The 16,286-nt window shown below is 44.1% G+C and overlaps 1 protein-coding gene across 1 annotated transcript in view; it reads left to right on the forward strand.

Annotated features, from left to right (window-relative positions):
- Positions 1-2,347: 2,347 nt before the first annotated feature.
- PPIG (peptidylprolyl isomerase G) overlaps positions 2,348-16,286 on the forward strand; it is a 31,482-nt gene continuing 17,543 nt past the window's right edge. Inside the window, exon 1 of the mRNA XM_066612158.1 lies at positions 2,348-2,504. The gene's annotated coding sequence lies outside the window, so the exon portion shown is untranslated. The remainder of the gene's footprint in view (positions 2,505-16,286) is intronic.

Genomic DNA, 16,286 nt, shown 5'->3' on the forward strand with positions numbered 1-16,286 from the left:
TTGCAGCTGCATCAGTGCTGGAAAGCTGGATAAGATTGGGCCCCTAGCTTCATTATGTCACCAACAAAAGTTTGCACTTTGTGAGAGGAAAAATAAAGTTATCAGCCACTTACTGGTAGAAACATATAACTAGAAAATAAATCAGTTGTGGTTTGCTAAAGCATGGGACACACTAATAAGGTCAAGTTCACTAAAATAACTGAGATGAACTCCTCAAAAACTTTGGCAATAACATGACTTCAGTTCTCTCAGTGTGCAGAGGAAAATCATATACACCACCCCCACAAATATATCAGTCAGAACTTTCTGCCAGTTTATATGTAATGCAATGGATGCTTAAAAAAAGGAGAAAAATGTTTTCATATACAGTAATGATTGAGGGCCCAATCCTATCCAAATTTCCAGTAACAGTGCAGCTGTGCCCATGGGATATGCACTGCATCCTGTGGTGGGGAGGCAGTCACAGAAGCCTCCTTAAGGTATGGGAACATTTTTTCCCTTACCTCAAGTCTGCATTGTGGTTGCACCAGTGCTGGAAAGCTGGATAGAACTGGGCCCTGAAAAGCCAGTCTGGCCATACCTTTATTAGAACAACTGCAATAACAGTGCAAACCCTATCCATGTTAACTAAAAATTACTGTGCTAAATGAGGCTCTCTCAGGAAAGTATGCATGGAATTGCAGCCAAAAGTTTTCAAGAGATAATACAGGTTGGACATCCCGTATTCAGAATTCTGAAATACAGAGTATTCCAAAATATCAAACTTTTTTTTGCCTAAGGAAATAAAATCACAAACCTTGTTTCATGCAGAAACCTTGTTTCATGCACAAAATTATTAAAAATATTGTATAAAATTACCTTCAGGCTATGGTTGGTTGGTTGGCAACCTTCAGTCTCGAAAGACTATGGTATAAGCCTACAGCACCCAGTATTCCCAGGCAGTCTATGTATACGAAACAAATGACTTTTGTGTTTAGACTTGGGCCCAATCCCCAAGATTTCTCATTACAGTATATATATGCAAAAAAATTCCAAAACACGGAAAAATACAGAAAAATCTGATACCCAAAATACTTCTTGTCCCAAGCACTTCTGAGAAGTAAGGCCTAAGCTGTACTGTTCAAGGAGTATCTGATATATCTCTATCGGTATGTGCTATAATAGCCTTATAAACTTCTTTCTTGCTAGCACGAGCAAATAACCATGGTTAGCACTCTGGGCAAACCTGCAGTGGCCAACAAGGTCACTCAGCTTGTTAGGCTTTTTCCAACTGGCCACGTTGTTGGCCATGGCTCCCCAGTGGGACTACAATCCAATAGACATTGTATAGGGCGATGGCGTTTTATTCTGGTGGCTCCCCTAGCTGGTTTCTGTGGCTTCCCAGGGAGCCACAGCTCAGTTTGAGAACTGCTGAATAGCCCAAGCACAGTTATGGTCAACACGCCATGTGCACAACTGATGCTTAGTGTCACAGAGCAGGTGACTGGAAACTTTAATCCCAGAAGCCTGACAAAGCCTATACCCAGTAGGTGGGGGCATCACTTCAGTAGCCCCACCTGAGTGTTTGTGTCTTAGAGCCCAAGCCTATGCATATCTATGCAGAAGTGAGTCCCATTTTAAGTCAGTGTGGCTTACTCCCAGGTAAATGTGGACAAGACTGCACCCTCAGAGCCCAATTTTCTGCAGCTCTACCCAGAAGTGAGTCCCATTTTAGTCAGTGGGGCTTACTCCCAGGTAAGTGTGGGCAGGACTGCAGCCTCAGAGCCCAATCCTATGCCTGTCTGCTCAGAAGCAAGTCCCATTACAGTCAGTGGGGCTTACTCCCAGGTAAGTGTGGACAAGACTGCACCCTCAGAGCCCAATTTTCTGCAGCTCTACCCAGAAGTGAGTCCCATTTTAGTCAGTGGGGCTTACTCCCAGGTAAGTGTGGACAGGACTGCAGCCTCAGAGCCCAATCCTATGCCTGTCTGCTCAGAAGCAAGTCCCATTACAGTCAGTGGGGCTTACTCCCAGGTAAGTGTGGACAGGACAGCAGCCTCAGAGCGCAGTCCTCTGCAGCTCTACTCAGAAGCGAGTCCCATTACAGCCAGTGGGGCTTACTCCCAGGTAAGCGCAGACAGGACTGCAGCCTCGGAGACCCCCGTGTTGTCTGTCCCCCCTGTGCCAAGACTGGTGCCGGCCTGAGAAGGCGCCTGGCAGAGCGGGGTCTGCGCGCCCGCGAGGGAAGCGGCCCTGCTGCGGGGTCTGACAGAGCGGCCGGGACAGCCAGGCGGGAGGCGTCTCCGCCCCCAGAGAGCCCGAGCGAGGGAGCAGCTCCTTCCGCCCGCCTCGCCGCGCAGCCACTAGAGCGCTCCGGGTTTCCCGCTTCCACCCCTCCTCCACTGACGCAGTCCGTGCTGCACCAGATCCTAACATGGCGGCGGCCGCGGCAAGGTGGTGAGGAGAGCGGCGAGAGAGAGAGGGAGGGAGAGCCGGGGCCGAGTAAGCGCGGCGGCGGCGGCTGGGTGAGTGGCGGGAGCGGAGCCTCCGGGGGGGGGGGACGCGTGAGGGGGAGCAACGGTCGCCTCCAGGTAGGCGGTTGGGGGAGGAGGGGGGCTTCGTCCCTTCCCGCTTGAATCTGCCTCACGCCGCCCAGTGAGAGGGGCCTTCTCAGTGGCGGGCAGGCGCTGAGGGAGCGTCGCCCCTCCCCGAGCCACGGGGGAGAGCGACTGAGGGGAAAGCGCGGGCCCTGCCTGCACGGGAGGGATGGAGGGAGGCGGGGGCCTCTCTCTGGTCTTCATTAGGGTGCAGTCCTGCGAGTGCTTTCCTGGGAGCGAGCCCCACTGAACTTAGCGGGCCTTACTTATGAGTAGACACGCACAGGGGTGGGCTCAAAGGGGACCACCCTGGGCATGTCTACTCAGCAGTAAGCCCCATTGTGCTCCCCAGCACTTACTCCCAAGAAAGTGTGGGTAGGGTTGCAGGCTTGGAGTCCAATTCTAGGCATGTTTACTCAGAAGGAAGCCCCATTATAGTCAATGGGGCCTACTCCCAGGGAAGTGTGGGTAGGATTGCAGCCTCACAGCCCAATCCTAGGCCTGTCTGCTCAGAAGTAAGGCCCATTAGAATCAATGGGGCTTTCTCCCAGGAAAGTGTGGGTGGGATTGGGCTGTTAGTGGCCTGATTTGGGTGGCATGCTTCAGTTCCCTTGGGGAGGGAGGGGGGCTCTTTTCTGTCCTCTTTTTGCAATAAGTGGTCGACAAGGTTCTTCATTTTATTCATTAAATGGGGCGTGCAGCCTTGTAATTTGGGGGTGGGGGTGGGAGGAAAGGTGGCCTTGGTTTAAAAGCATCCAAGAGGTGAAAATGTGAGTCCGAAAAAGTGGTGGAATGGTACTGCAGCCTTATCCACACTTTCCTGGGAGTAAGCCCCACTGACTATAGTGGGAGTTAATTCCAAGTAGACATGCATAGGTTTGGGTTCTAAGGCCACAATCCTACAAACACTAAGAGTAAGCTTCATTGTGCACAGTGGGACTTCTGAGTAGAAGGGCATAGGATTGAGTTCTAAGGCCACAATCCTATGTACTCTAAGAGTAAGCTCCATTGTACACAGTGGTACTTCTGAGTAGACAGGGTAGGAATGTACTACAAGAGACAAAGGGGAGGGGGGTGTTTGCAATTGCATGTCTGCTTACTTGGGAGTAAGCCTCATGGAACTCAGTGGCTGAGCTCAGTGGTTCTGACTTAACCATGCAAAAGGTTATGCTGTGAATCAACTTACACCTAAATGAACATTTAAGAGTGCTCAGAACATTATATAAAGCCCCTTTACTATTCCATTATTATTGTTTATATACTGCTTTTCAACAAAAAATTCACAAAGCGGTTTACAAAGAAAACCAAATAATTAATGGTTCTCTGTCCCAAAAGGGCTCAGAATCTAAAAAAATTCAAAGGAAGACATGCAGACAGCCACTAGAAAAGACATTGCTAGGATGAGAAGGGCCAGTTACTCTCCCCCTGCTAAATAAAAGAGGAGCACCCACTTGAAAAAGAGCCTCTTTCCCAGTTAGCAGGGGTAACTGGGTGAGACTGCAATGCTATCCACACTTACCTGGGAGTAAGCTCCATTGACTATAATGGAACTGATTTCTGAGTAGGTATGCATTGGCTTTGTTTCTAACTTCCCTCTGTACTTATTTTCTCATGCTGTATGCAGCTTGGTAATGCATACCTTATTGGTGCCCAATATTGGAGTTTACTTACAGCCCAATGTTATACATGTCTACTCAGAAGTTCCACTGTAGTCAATAAGGCATACTCCCAGGTAAGTGTGGATAGTATTGCAGCCTCAGAGCCCAATCCTGAGCTGCCTAGGTGCTTGGCTGTGGCGGAACCAAAAACTGCTGCCACCGCATCCTGCATCCCCAAGGCAGCTGCGGGTGGCACCTCAGGAGAAGGGGACTTTCATTCCTTTTCCCTTTGTAAAGGGTGTAGCCACGCAATGGGGCGACTCCATCGGATCTCAAACTGTGGGTCTGGAACCCACCAGTAGGCAAAGACCCAATTTTCGGTGGTTCACAAAATTGACAGGACAGACTAGGCTATGTGCATCAAGGGTTAAACAAGCTGCTGTGTTGAGGGGGCATTGCTGCCCAATCACCATTATAGCCACACCCCATAGCATTTATAAATCAGGCAGCAGCCTCTAGGGCCTCAGCACTTTGAGAATCACTGGGCTACTTGATTCACTGCTGACCAAAAGGTTGGCAGTGAGGAAAAAGCCCCCATGTCAGGCACTGAGCCTGGCACAGAGGCTTAGGATCTGGTGGAGCAAAGCTCCACTGGTCTCCCTCCCTTTCCTCTCCCTCCTCTGGCACACCCCTGCCTTCCTCCCACCTCCCAGTCACACCTCCTCCCTGCCTTCCCCTTCCCTAGAACGCCTCCTCCCTGCCTTCCCCCATGCCCCTGCTTTCCTCTCCTCTGCTCAGTGGTCCCTGTGAGAAAGCTGTTGCACAGAACTCAGGATTGGGCTCTTGCTCTCTCTTCTAAATTGGCCCCGTTCAGGACACTTTATTTGAGAAGTGGGTGTTCAGATTTTGCTAATGTGCACTGAATTTTTGGAGTTGTGGAACAGATCATATGTCTGGTGTAACATAAACTATGATAAAACAAATAAATATGCAAGTTGTATACATCTAAGCATACATGTATTCTTCCTGTACTCAGATGTCCCATTGAGTTAAATGTGGCTTACTGTTTAGTAAGTTTATGTAGCATTGTAACCTGAGTAATATTTCACATAATGAGTGTTTAATTCTTGTAACCTCCTGGTTGACTTTTGAAAAGCATAGAAAAATTCATGCAGAATAGGGTCTGTCAATTACTATTAGCCATGACTGCTAAATGGAAGTGCCATCTTCAGAGGTAGCAGATCTTTGATTCCCAGAGACTAGCAACATATAGTGGATGTGGCAATCTGTTACCTTCATGCCCCATGTGTGGGCTTTCTGGAGGCACCTAGCTAACCTCAGTAAGAAAAAGGACCTTGGCCTAGAGCAGTGATTTTGAACCTTTTAAATCTCATGACACACTGAGAAGGTGCTAAAATTTTCAAGGCAACCATCAGTTTTTTGACAATTGACAAGGCAAACCACACTGCCAGTTGTGGGATCCTATCTTCCAGTGATCCTATTAATATAAGACACTCTGTCAAACTTACACAGCACACCTGCAGACCATTTGTGACACTAATGTGCCATGGCACAGTGACTGAAAATTGCTGGCCTCAATCTGATCCAATAGGACATTTGTCCGACTGAAGATGGCAGTTGACAGCCTGGAACAAATTGTTTACAAACACCTCTACCACATTTCCTTGAAAATAAATCATATTGATTTTAGACAAGCCAATCCTGTGTATATTTACTTAACAGCAAGTCATACTGTGTTCAGTGGGACTTCTGTATGAGAGTGCAGTCCTAAGATTGCAGTTCTTTTAATATGAAATGATGGTATCTGTTTTCTTGTGCCACATATTGGTTTCAGTAGTAGACCTTGGTTGCCACATCCTACAATTCTGGTGAACAGTGGACCTAGAAGTTAACTCTTTGGGAAAGAATGGAATCTTTATCTTCAGAGCTAGGACCTGGAAGTTAACTCTTCGGGAAAGAATGGTATCTTTATCTTCAGAGCTAGAATGTGGGCATGTTTATAAACACAATAAATCATTTGCTTTCCAGCTGCTTCTAGACAGATCCCTAATTCAATTTTGCAGAGTTTGAATCAGTATTTCTTTCCCTATCACATCTATATTGGCAAGTATGCCACAACTTAAATCCAAATTATGAGATGGTGCCACACTAGTGCCTACTATAGTACATATGTCTCTGGGCCTTGGTGCAGGTTTATTCCTATCCACTGAATCAAGGAATAGGAAGAAGAGCAGTGTAGATTACAGGCCAATCCTTTGCATACTTTTTCAAAAGTAATTCCTGTTTAATTCAGTGGGGTTTACTCCCTGATAAGTGTGCATATGATTGCAGCCTAAGAATGCCACAGTTTGCAAACACTTGCTGCTGATAGTTTGAAAGACAAAACATTATTTGTAGGGTTCTTAAGGCAGGTAAACTTCAGCTGTAACATTCTTCAGTTAATGCAAGTCAGCATTTCTCAAACTGTGCATTGGGACCCACTAGGTGAGTTGCGAGCCAATTTCAGGTGGATTGTGTGGCACCTAGCTCAGCCACTACTAAAAATACAAGGTACAGAGCTGCTGGGCAGGGCAGGCTCCCTGTGGGAGAGAGGCATGGTGCATTGCCCTGAATAGGTGGGAAGATGGAAAGGGGGAAGTTCTGTATAGTTGGAGAAAGTTCCAAGTCTTTGTTCTGCTTTGACTTCCAAGCTGGAATGTTTGAATTCTGGGCTATGCAAAATAACAAGTGCACTGTGTACTGATTGCGGCTTAGGTTTGAAACCTTAATTGATGTCACTTCTGGCCATGACATCATTTCCAGGTTAATGACATCACTTTTGGTGGATCCTGACAAACTGACATTTTTATAAGTGGGTCCTTGTGGTACTGGTATAAGTAATGTGCATCTGTGACTTACAGCCCAGTTCTATCCACACTTTCCTGGTAGTAAGCCCCACTGACTGTAATGGCTGACTTACTTACTGACTTCTGAGTAGACATGCATAGGATGGGTTGTAGATTAGCAAAGTTGCTAAGGGCCCAATCCTATCCCCTCCACCACCCCTTCATGCAGTGGCACCAAATGGTGACTGCTGCATCCTATGGTGGGGAGCAGCACAGGAGGTCTCCTCTAAGTAATGGAACAATAATTCCCCTACTTGGATGTAAACCTCCACGATGTGGTTGGGGCTATTCAGACCTATAACAGCTATTTAGCTGGCATAGCTCCATGTTGACCCACACCACATGATTGGACCCAGTAAGGGGGTTAGGTTATCAGCAGAACTGGCACCACCAATCCCACACCCCTCCCAGGACCCAATCTGTTCACTCTCTGCCTGGCCTTGTTTTGCCCCCTCCCTGCCTCCATTCCCCTCTCCTATCACCTCACTTGCTCCATTGAGTGGGGAAACATACAATGGTGGCAGCACAAAGGCACAGGTCTTCTCTTTGGCACTCCTGGCAGTGTACTAAATTGCACACAGTTGGATTGCTTTTGGCAACTGGTGCTGATTGCTTTACATTAGTCACTGTCATCACACAGGAGGAATTGGCATCTGCCAGTTCCCCGCAATAAGTATAGGATTGAGCTGTAAAAGTGTTTAGGTTAGAATGACTTTAAAATATTTGATTAGAATGACTTTAAAAGAAGAACCTATAACAGTTTGGTATAAGGTTGGCATTGCTATTTCAATTATTTGTCTGATCATCTTTCTTACTGAAAAGCTTACAGGTATGACTGATCATATTTAATGTGTACCACTCATCACAGATCTGTAGAATTTGGCTTCCTTGGAATATTGGATCTATAAGCACAAATATTTTATGTAACAGAATACATATAATGATAGTTAAAATGAGATTGATGTATGTGGTTTCCTATAGCACAGTGTTCTTCAACCTTGGGGTCTCAGCAACTTACAGGAATGAAAAAGGTTGAAGACCACTGGAGCACCACCAGGTAATGGGGGAGGCACCTGGTGTACCCCTTCAGGTACTAGGACATTGTGTCCTAGTTTTGTTCAGGTTCTTGGCAGTTATGCTAAAATAGCTTTCACTAGCGACAAGCTTCATGCTAATCTTTTCTTCTCTCTCTAATAAGAATATTTGGTTACAGTGAACAGTCCTAGGAGGGCGTGGTGGGGGTGGGGAGTGGATGGTGTGGGTGGGTGGATTCGGTCTCGGGAGGGGCGGGATTGATGCAGGTCTCCAGTCTCGTTATTTATGTATTTATTTTGGTCATGGCACAGAAAAGGTTGAAGACCACTGCTATAACACAGCTGACTACCAAGGACTATTATTCCCTGTCTCTAAAAAGTTTGGACATGATCAGCAGTCCTTAATAGCGTATCCACAGCTGCTAGATTAAAAAATTAAGTTGCAGCTGTAATTTTCTATTTTTAAATAGAAAATAAAATCTTGCCTATCTCACAGGGTTGTTATGAAGACAAAAAAGAGGGGGAGGAACTATGTTCATCATCCTGAACTCCTTGAAGGAAGGGCAGTATAAAAATGTGGAAAAAATAAATAAATAGCCCAATTTAAAATGAAATGTGATCCTAATGCATACTTTTAATCTCTTAAATCTGAACACATGGCCCATGCACAAAGTACCTACTACCTACCAGGCCTCTGCAAATCACTTAAGAATTACTCTGATATACAAAGTAATTATAAATATTTATATAATTTTAAAGAACATGGATACTTCCATCTTTTTACTCAGTCAGGAACTACTAGGTTTTGTATTTGTGTTAGGACAGGGCAGTTTAAGGAATATTCTAAAAAGGAAGTACCTTCTTGTGTTGATTCCAGTCAGCAACTTTCTACAAAAACCTATTAGACAATAGATTATAAAAGAGACCTTGTTTGGATATATTTTGAGGATCCTTTTCCTGAGTCTAAAAAAGAAAATGACAAAAGTAAGTGCAACAGTTGGTGAAAATGGTGCAAATGAAGCAACATTCAATGTATGTTTTTTATTATAGCAAACTATTATTTATTTAAATATTTATAATACTTACAAAAGAGAATAAAATACAATAAAACAAACTAAAATGATAATACAGGTGGAGCCTATTTATCCGCATTAGTTCCATTCCGTGACTCGGGCGCGATTAACAAAAAATGTGTTGTGCTAAATTCCATAGAGTTATGCAAATACACTGCATCCTGACACTTCCAGCTGGAAGGAAAATAAGGCAGCTGTTATCAATCCCCTCCATACTCAGCCCTCCTCGTTACCAGATGCCTGGCTTCTTTCACATGGGATGCTGATTGTTAAGAGTCCAGCGTTTCTACTCAGAAGTAAGCCCTATTCCAGTCAATAGGGCTTACTCCCAGGAAAGTGTGGAGAGGATTGTAGGCTATATCTCATGCTTTGCTTGTTGGGAAGGCTTGCTTGTGTACCAACTGCCTGCACCATGGGGGGGGGGGGTTGCTTGTGTCTGTGATTGCCTGCACCATCTCAATGGGGGGGATTTGGCAAGCACTCCCTGGGTTTTTTAAAGCATTCCCCATGGTTGCTACCACACCTGCCCCTCTGTGTGTGTGTGTGTGTGAGCAAGAGCGAGAGCGCGCGCGAGAGAGAGAGAGCTCCACCTTGCTGCATGTGTTCTGGCTACAGAGATTTTTGCGCCCCCCCTTCCCCTCTTCAGCCTCTTTGCTGGCTCAGGGGCTCCAGGACTGTTACTGTTCCTTTGCAAGGGGAACCTCTTCCAGAGCTCCAGGGCTATTTCCCTGCCTGGGCGAGGTAGAGCCTTTTTGCAGTGTTTTGGGCTGCCTGGAAATGGAGTGAGACACCAGTGCAGGGCAAAGGAGTGTGTGACTTTCGGTTCCCCCACCCCATTCTCATTGAGACAGATTCGCAAATAAAAAATCCGTGGATAAATAGGCTGCACCTGTACTGTACAAAAATAATAGCAATAGAAATGGTAATAAGGGTACCAGAAAATAATTTATCATAAGGCAAAGACTGAGCAAAGCATCTAAGTTTATAGCTATTGCTGAAACCACAACAGCAATAGTGCCAACTTTACCTCATGGGAGACAGAATTCTATAACTGAGGCATCACCACAGAGAAGACCCTTTCTCATGTCACTCCCAACACAGTTCTACTAACAGTGGAACATGAAGGCAAGCCCTCTCTGATGACCTGAGGATACAGGCATTTGGGAAGAGGTTATTCTTCTGTTCCTGACCAGTTTATTATCTTAAAAGTTAAAACCGACGTCTTGAATTATCCTTGGAAACATACTGACAACCAGTGCACATTGTGCAGCACAGGATGATGTGATCCCCACATCTCATGCCAATCAGCACTTTAGCAGCAGTGTTCTGCACAAGCTGAAGTTTCCAATTGGTCTTTGAAGGCAGGTCAAAATAGAGGGCAATACAGTAATCAAAATGCAGTGTAACCAATGCATGGACAACCATCATCGGTTCTGATTGATCTGATGTCAATAATCAGGTCTGAGGAAAGAATGCAGCTAGTTCACCAGCCTAAATTGGGCAAAAATGCTCTAAGCCAGTGGTTCCCAAACTTTTTAGCACCAGGACCCACTTTTTAAAATGACACTCCATTGGTACCCATCTAACTTTATGAGATTTTTTAAAAAGTTTTACTTTACCAGCCACGCAAGCCTTACCAGCCTCTTTTTTCTAGGGTGGGATCACCTTCTGGAGCATTTGTATAGCTTCACATATATTGGATTGGGTCCATTCCTGCATTCCTCTCAGCCTGCCCTTCGAAGTGGACTGAGGGCCCAATCCTATCCAACTTTACAGCATCAATGCAACCATGCCATTGGGGTGTACATTGCATCCTGGAGAGTTCATGAATGCTTGGTCCCGGTTGATTCTACTGGACCTCTTAGGGGCACTCAGTACTATCATTTCTACATTTGTTCCATTACCTTGGAGCTGCATTGCAGATGTATCAATGATGGAAAGTTGGATAGGATTGGGTCCTGAGTCATGTTTACCTGCTTGTGAGTAAGAACACATGTGCAGCTCAGTTTCACTTTCTAAGGGCTCAATACTTTTTTCCTTGTCATCTTGGAGAGGGGAGACTTCCTTCTTGAATATTTTTGGGGAGGTAGATTCATTACATCGGAATCTTTCTGGTGTTGTTGCATTCCTCTCAGCCTGCCCTTCTAAGTGAACTGAGGAATTTTGGCCTACTAATGAGTAAACATGCATGTACAGCTCAGTTTCTTTTTCCATAGGGCTCAATACATTTTAGCTTGTCAGTTTCAGTTTCATGACCCACCAACAATCCTGTCACAACCCACAGCTTGGGAAACACTGCTCTAAGTCATGCTGACACCTGAGCATCCACATGCAAAGTACTCCCAAATAGCACTCCTGCTCTTCCAAGAGGAATGTGACCCAAATTAGAGCAAGTTGACATTTTATAACCTGCCTCATAGCATTTCTAACGAATAGTGTTTCTTTCTTGTCCTGATTTTATTTCAACTTTTGCATCCTCATCCAGGCCATTACTAACTCCAGCTAGTGATTCAGAACCTCTGCCACCTCTCTATCATATGGAATAAAGATATAGAACTGGGTGCCATTTGCGTATTGATGACACTCAGCCTCGTGCACCCTGATTACTTCTTACACTAGTTTACTGTAGATGTTGAATAGCATGGGGGACAAAATTGAACCCTCTAGGATCCAAAGCCTGTTGATCAAGGTGTTTAGTGGGAGTCCCTCAGTAACACCTTTCTAGTATCTATTCTTCAGGAAAGACAAGACCCACTGCAGAACAGTGCTCCCAAATTCCATCCTGGCCAGGTGAGCGAGAATGATATTAATGATTAATAGTACTGAGTGCCCCTAAGAGGTCCAGTAGAATCAACCAGGACACACTCCTCCATCCAAATTCCAGTTTCTAGAATAGGTCATAAAGTATGGCAATGGGCAGCCCAGTCTTACCTGGGACTTAAGGTCTCACTGATGCAGGAAGGTCAATGACAGGGTGGTTCATGGTGGGGAGCAGGGCAGGGCTACAGGGAGAGGATCTTGGTTGCTGCGTACACTTAGATCCCATTCCCCTTTCCATGTCCTGATCTCCTCAGACTTACATGACCCAATGGTGGATCCCAGACCTACAGTTTGAGAACCACTGATACAGCATACTTTGTGGAAATCTCAATATTGTAATTGGCTTTATGCCAATAAAGGTCTTATGTATGTATGTATTGTAATTGAAAATAATATTGTATTGTAACTGGAATAATATTGTATTGTAACTGGAAATAATACACACTGCTACTAACGTAATGTGCAGAGAAATTTGTCAGTTGCAGAACTTATTCTCTCCAATTTTGGATTTCCTTAATATATTAAGGAATAAATGTTATCATTTACTGTCCACCTACTTTTGGGTCACCCTGTATATACGGTTTGACCCTTTTTATCCGCAGATTCATTATCCACAAATTTGATTATCTGTGGGTTCTGGATCTGTGGGGTTGCCTGCCATGGATCTTCTGAATGCGACCAAAGCATGTTGTGAGAGCTGGGGAGGCTACATAAAAAGTCACTTCTGGTTTTCTTCCAGAAACCAGAAGTTACATTAAAATGCTTGCACAAGGCATTCTGCTGGTCAGGGAGGCTGCATGCAGACACCCTCTGGACATGACCAGAGCACAGCTCCAGTTGTGTTCTGAGAGTTTTATTGCCCTAATCTGTGCGTTTGATTATCTGCAGATTTCGATATTCACAGGAGTTGCGGGAATGGAACCTCCACAAGTAATAAGGGCCCACTGTACATATATAAATTTCTTGCCAAGGGCTCTTTTGTAAGCCAGTGTGATAAAAGTGGTGGACTAGAATTGGGAAACCCTGAGTTCAGGTTATGAAGCTCACTGAATCACTTCAGGCCTCGCCTATTTCAGTGTTATTTGTGTGGTTAACCCATATACCTTGCCCTCAGTTTTTAGAGGAAGAGATTTTAAATCCCAAGATGTAGCATTTTTTAAATATATGTTTTTAAATATTCTTTTTCTTTTTCAGAATGTAGGTCATAATGGTTTTAGATAATACTTCTGATTCAAAAATTGCTGCTCTTATTTGCAGAAGAGATCCTATACTTCACTATGACTGTGTAGAAGTTCTTGCTGTTGAATGTTTTCTTTTAATCTCTGAATAACTTGCAGGATGCTAAACTGTTATAAAGAGGTGATGGATGTAGGTGTAACAGTGCTGTTTTTTCCTGCTAGTTTTGTACACAATGATAGACAAATGGCTTCTAATTCAAAGTAAAGAGCCAGCAGAACTGGCACTGTGCAGCTGCTATTTGATCAGAACTAGGCAGTAAGAGAAAGGTGATTTTGGTGTATGGCTTGAATTCTTACATTCTAGACCCAATGAAATTTTTAGGAAGCTACCATGCTCCATTATTGTGACAAAACTTGCATAGCTTATCCTGCTGAACATCTCTGCTGTGCTTTTTTAGTGGAGGGAAGTAGCTTGTATACTTACTTCTGTGGAAGTAGCTTGTATACCTACTGCTTATATGCCTACTTCTGTGGAAGTAGCTTGTATACCTACTTCTTGTATATTGATTATTGGACTTGTAATCCGCTTTTCTCCCTGAAGGGCACCCAAGTATACCTACTTCTGTGGAATCATAAGCGATTCTGTTGACAGGGCCAAAATAACGGAATCAGGAAATTTAAATTGATTATTTGCTAATGGGACCATAATGCTCAGAAATGAGCAAATTAAAATACAAGGTAGGAGTAGGTATGTTCACAGTCTGTACCTTATTTGTACTTTTTAACTATCTTCTGAAAAATTCTGACCAAGCATTTATGAATTTGCATTTTGCAAGAGACAAGTGAATATTAGTGTAAATGTTTCCAATTCCATCTTCTCTGCACTTGTAGCCCTAAGTTGCTTATTTCCTTAGTTGTTGAATTTTGCTGTCCCTGCACATATTGGACCATAATGTCATACCCTGCCTTTTGGTGACATACTATGAGTTGCGTAGGAGGGGAATGACATCTTTGTTGGACAGGAAATCTGTGATCTTTCCATGCTTAGGGAATATGTAGTATGCTTTTCTTCCTTAAAGATATATTGATAGAGGATGTGACTGGAAAGAAGATAGAACAAATTAAAGAAGATATCTAGGAGGTGATGTGCTTTAAACTTTGGTGCTGGGACACAGTCCCATCCCATTTATGATATATTTCAGCCTCTGAATGAGTTTTTGTCTTTTCTGGGTTTGTTATTGCTATAGTGACCTCTCTGCCATTATGAAGACATAAGATATTCAATTTTGTGGTACTTTAGAAATGGGGATTGCAAACTGAAAAGTGCTGTTCCATTCATGTAAGTTGCCTCCCTCCTTCGCCATTTGGAAGCCAACTATAGTTATCATTACTTGTTAGCATTAAGGTCAGTGTACATAAGAAGAGGCTACTGGATCAGCCCAAGGGGCCATCTAATCCAGCTTCCTCTATCTTATAATGGCCCACTAAATGCTTTTGGGAGCACACAAGGCAACAAGATACCTATATCCTATTACCACTTCCTTGCATCTGGCACTCAGAGATAAAACCATGGTTAGCTGCAAATTCCAACCAGATTTTACAATAGCATAAATTCTCATAAAGTTTACATATACCTTAGTCCCCGTGCCTCTCTTCAGTTCACTGCAAAAATCATTAACCTCTTTCATCATTGTGAAATGTGACACTCCTTAAATTCCTGCTGACTTCTTTACTCCTGCACAAGTGTTTCCTGCAAAAGTGTTCATCCTTGCCTCTCTCCTTATCTCTCTAACTTCATATCCTGCAGTACTGATGTCAGGTAGCTGTGTGCCCTGGGGCAAAACAATGCGCTGGGGCCCCCTGTGTTGTTCCCTCCTGGTGCATTGGGCATTACTGCTGCCATCATTCCCAAGTGTTCAGGAGTCAACACAGCCAGGTGGGCCCTCTGATATCTTAATATATGGCCAGTGCTCCTCCTGACCAACCTCTGATCTCACCCTTAATATCATGACTAGAGGTGGGAGTAAACAACGTTAACAAAATAAAAACACAGAACACCACTTTCTGCAGTTCACATTTTTGTAAAACGAAAACCCCAAATCTGTGGGGGAAAAAACTGTTTTATTTGGTTTTTATGTAATGGGGGGATGCATGGGTAGTGACTGTGGCTCATTTGCTGACACTGTACCACCTATATCACCTACCTCATACACTTTTAAACCAATTATAATTTATAATTATAATGTAAATTTTGAATAAAATCACATAACACAGTTTTCTGCACTTCTAACTTTAGAAAGCAGCAAAATCCATGAAAAAATAAAACCGTTTTCTCTCACCTCTAATCATGACACATCCCTGCCTGTGACCTTGCCCCATGTAGCTCTACCACTCTCAACCATCCAAAGGTATTCTGTTCTCACAAACGACTCCACCCTTTCTTCCTTGTTTCCCTTATGCATGGATGTGCCTCCCAAAACACTTCCATCATGCCACCACTCTTAAATCTTTAAATCCCTCCTAAAAACCTACCTTCCTGTGAATAACTAATCCTAAATATGTATAACTACAATAATTGCATTCCTTTCAAGTTAATTCCTGCCTTTGCCTCCCTTCTATTTATGTGCTGTCTTCCTTGTGTTGATTTTAGATTGGGAACCCCTTAGGATAAGGACCTGTGTTCTAGTTCTTTTTAAAGTGCTATGTGCACATAGTGTTATATGTACATAGTGTTACTGTACAGGTGTGCCCCAGTATCCTCAGGAGTTTCATTCTGGATACACACACCTGACGCAGATATTGGGATCCGCAAATATGGGGGATGCCCTTTTTAAAGAGAGGGAACGTGAAGGGGAATATTAAAAATCACTTTATTTACCTTATTGCAGTGTAACAGCTGTGTTTTCAGATGCAGCGAGCCTCCCAAGCTGTCTGCAGTCTCTTCTTGGCCACCGAAGACTCTTCCTTTCCACTAATGTCGCCCCAGGATGCATTTTGACCAAGAAGAGGATATGTTGCGGTGCATTCTGGGGCAACACTGGGGGAAAAGGAGGAGCCTCTACCAACCATGAAGTGGCTGCATGTAACTCAGAAGGCTGCCT

The sequence above is a fragment of the Tiliqua scincoides genome, chromosome 1 (assembly GCF_035046505.1).
Source record: "Tiliqua scincoides isolate rTilSci1 chromosome 1, rTilSci1.hap2, whole genome shotgun sequence".
In the NCBI taxonomy this organism is placed as follows: Eukaryota; Metazoa; Chordata; class Lepidosauria; order Squamata; family Scincidae; genus Tiliqua; species Tiliqua scincoides.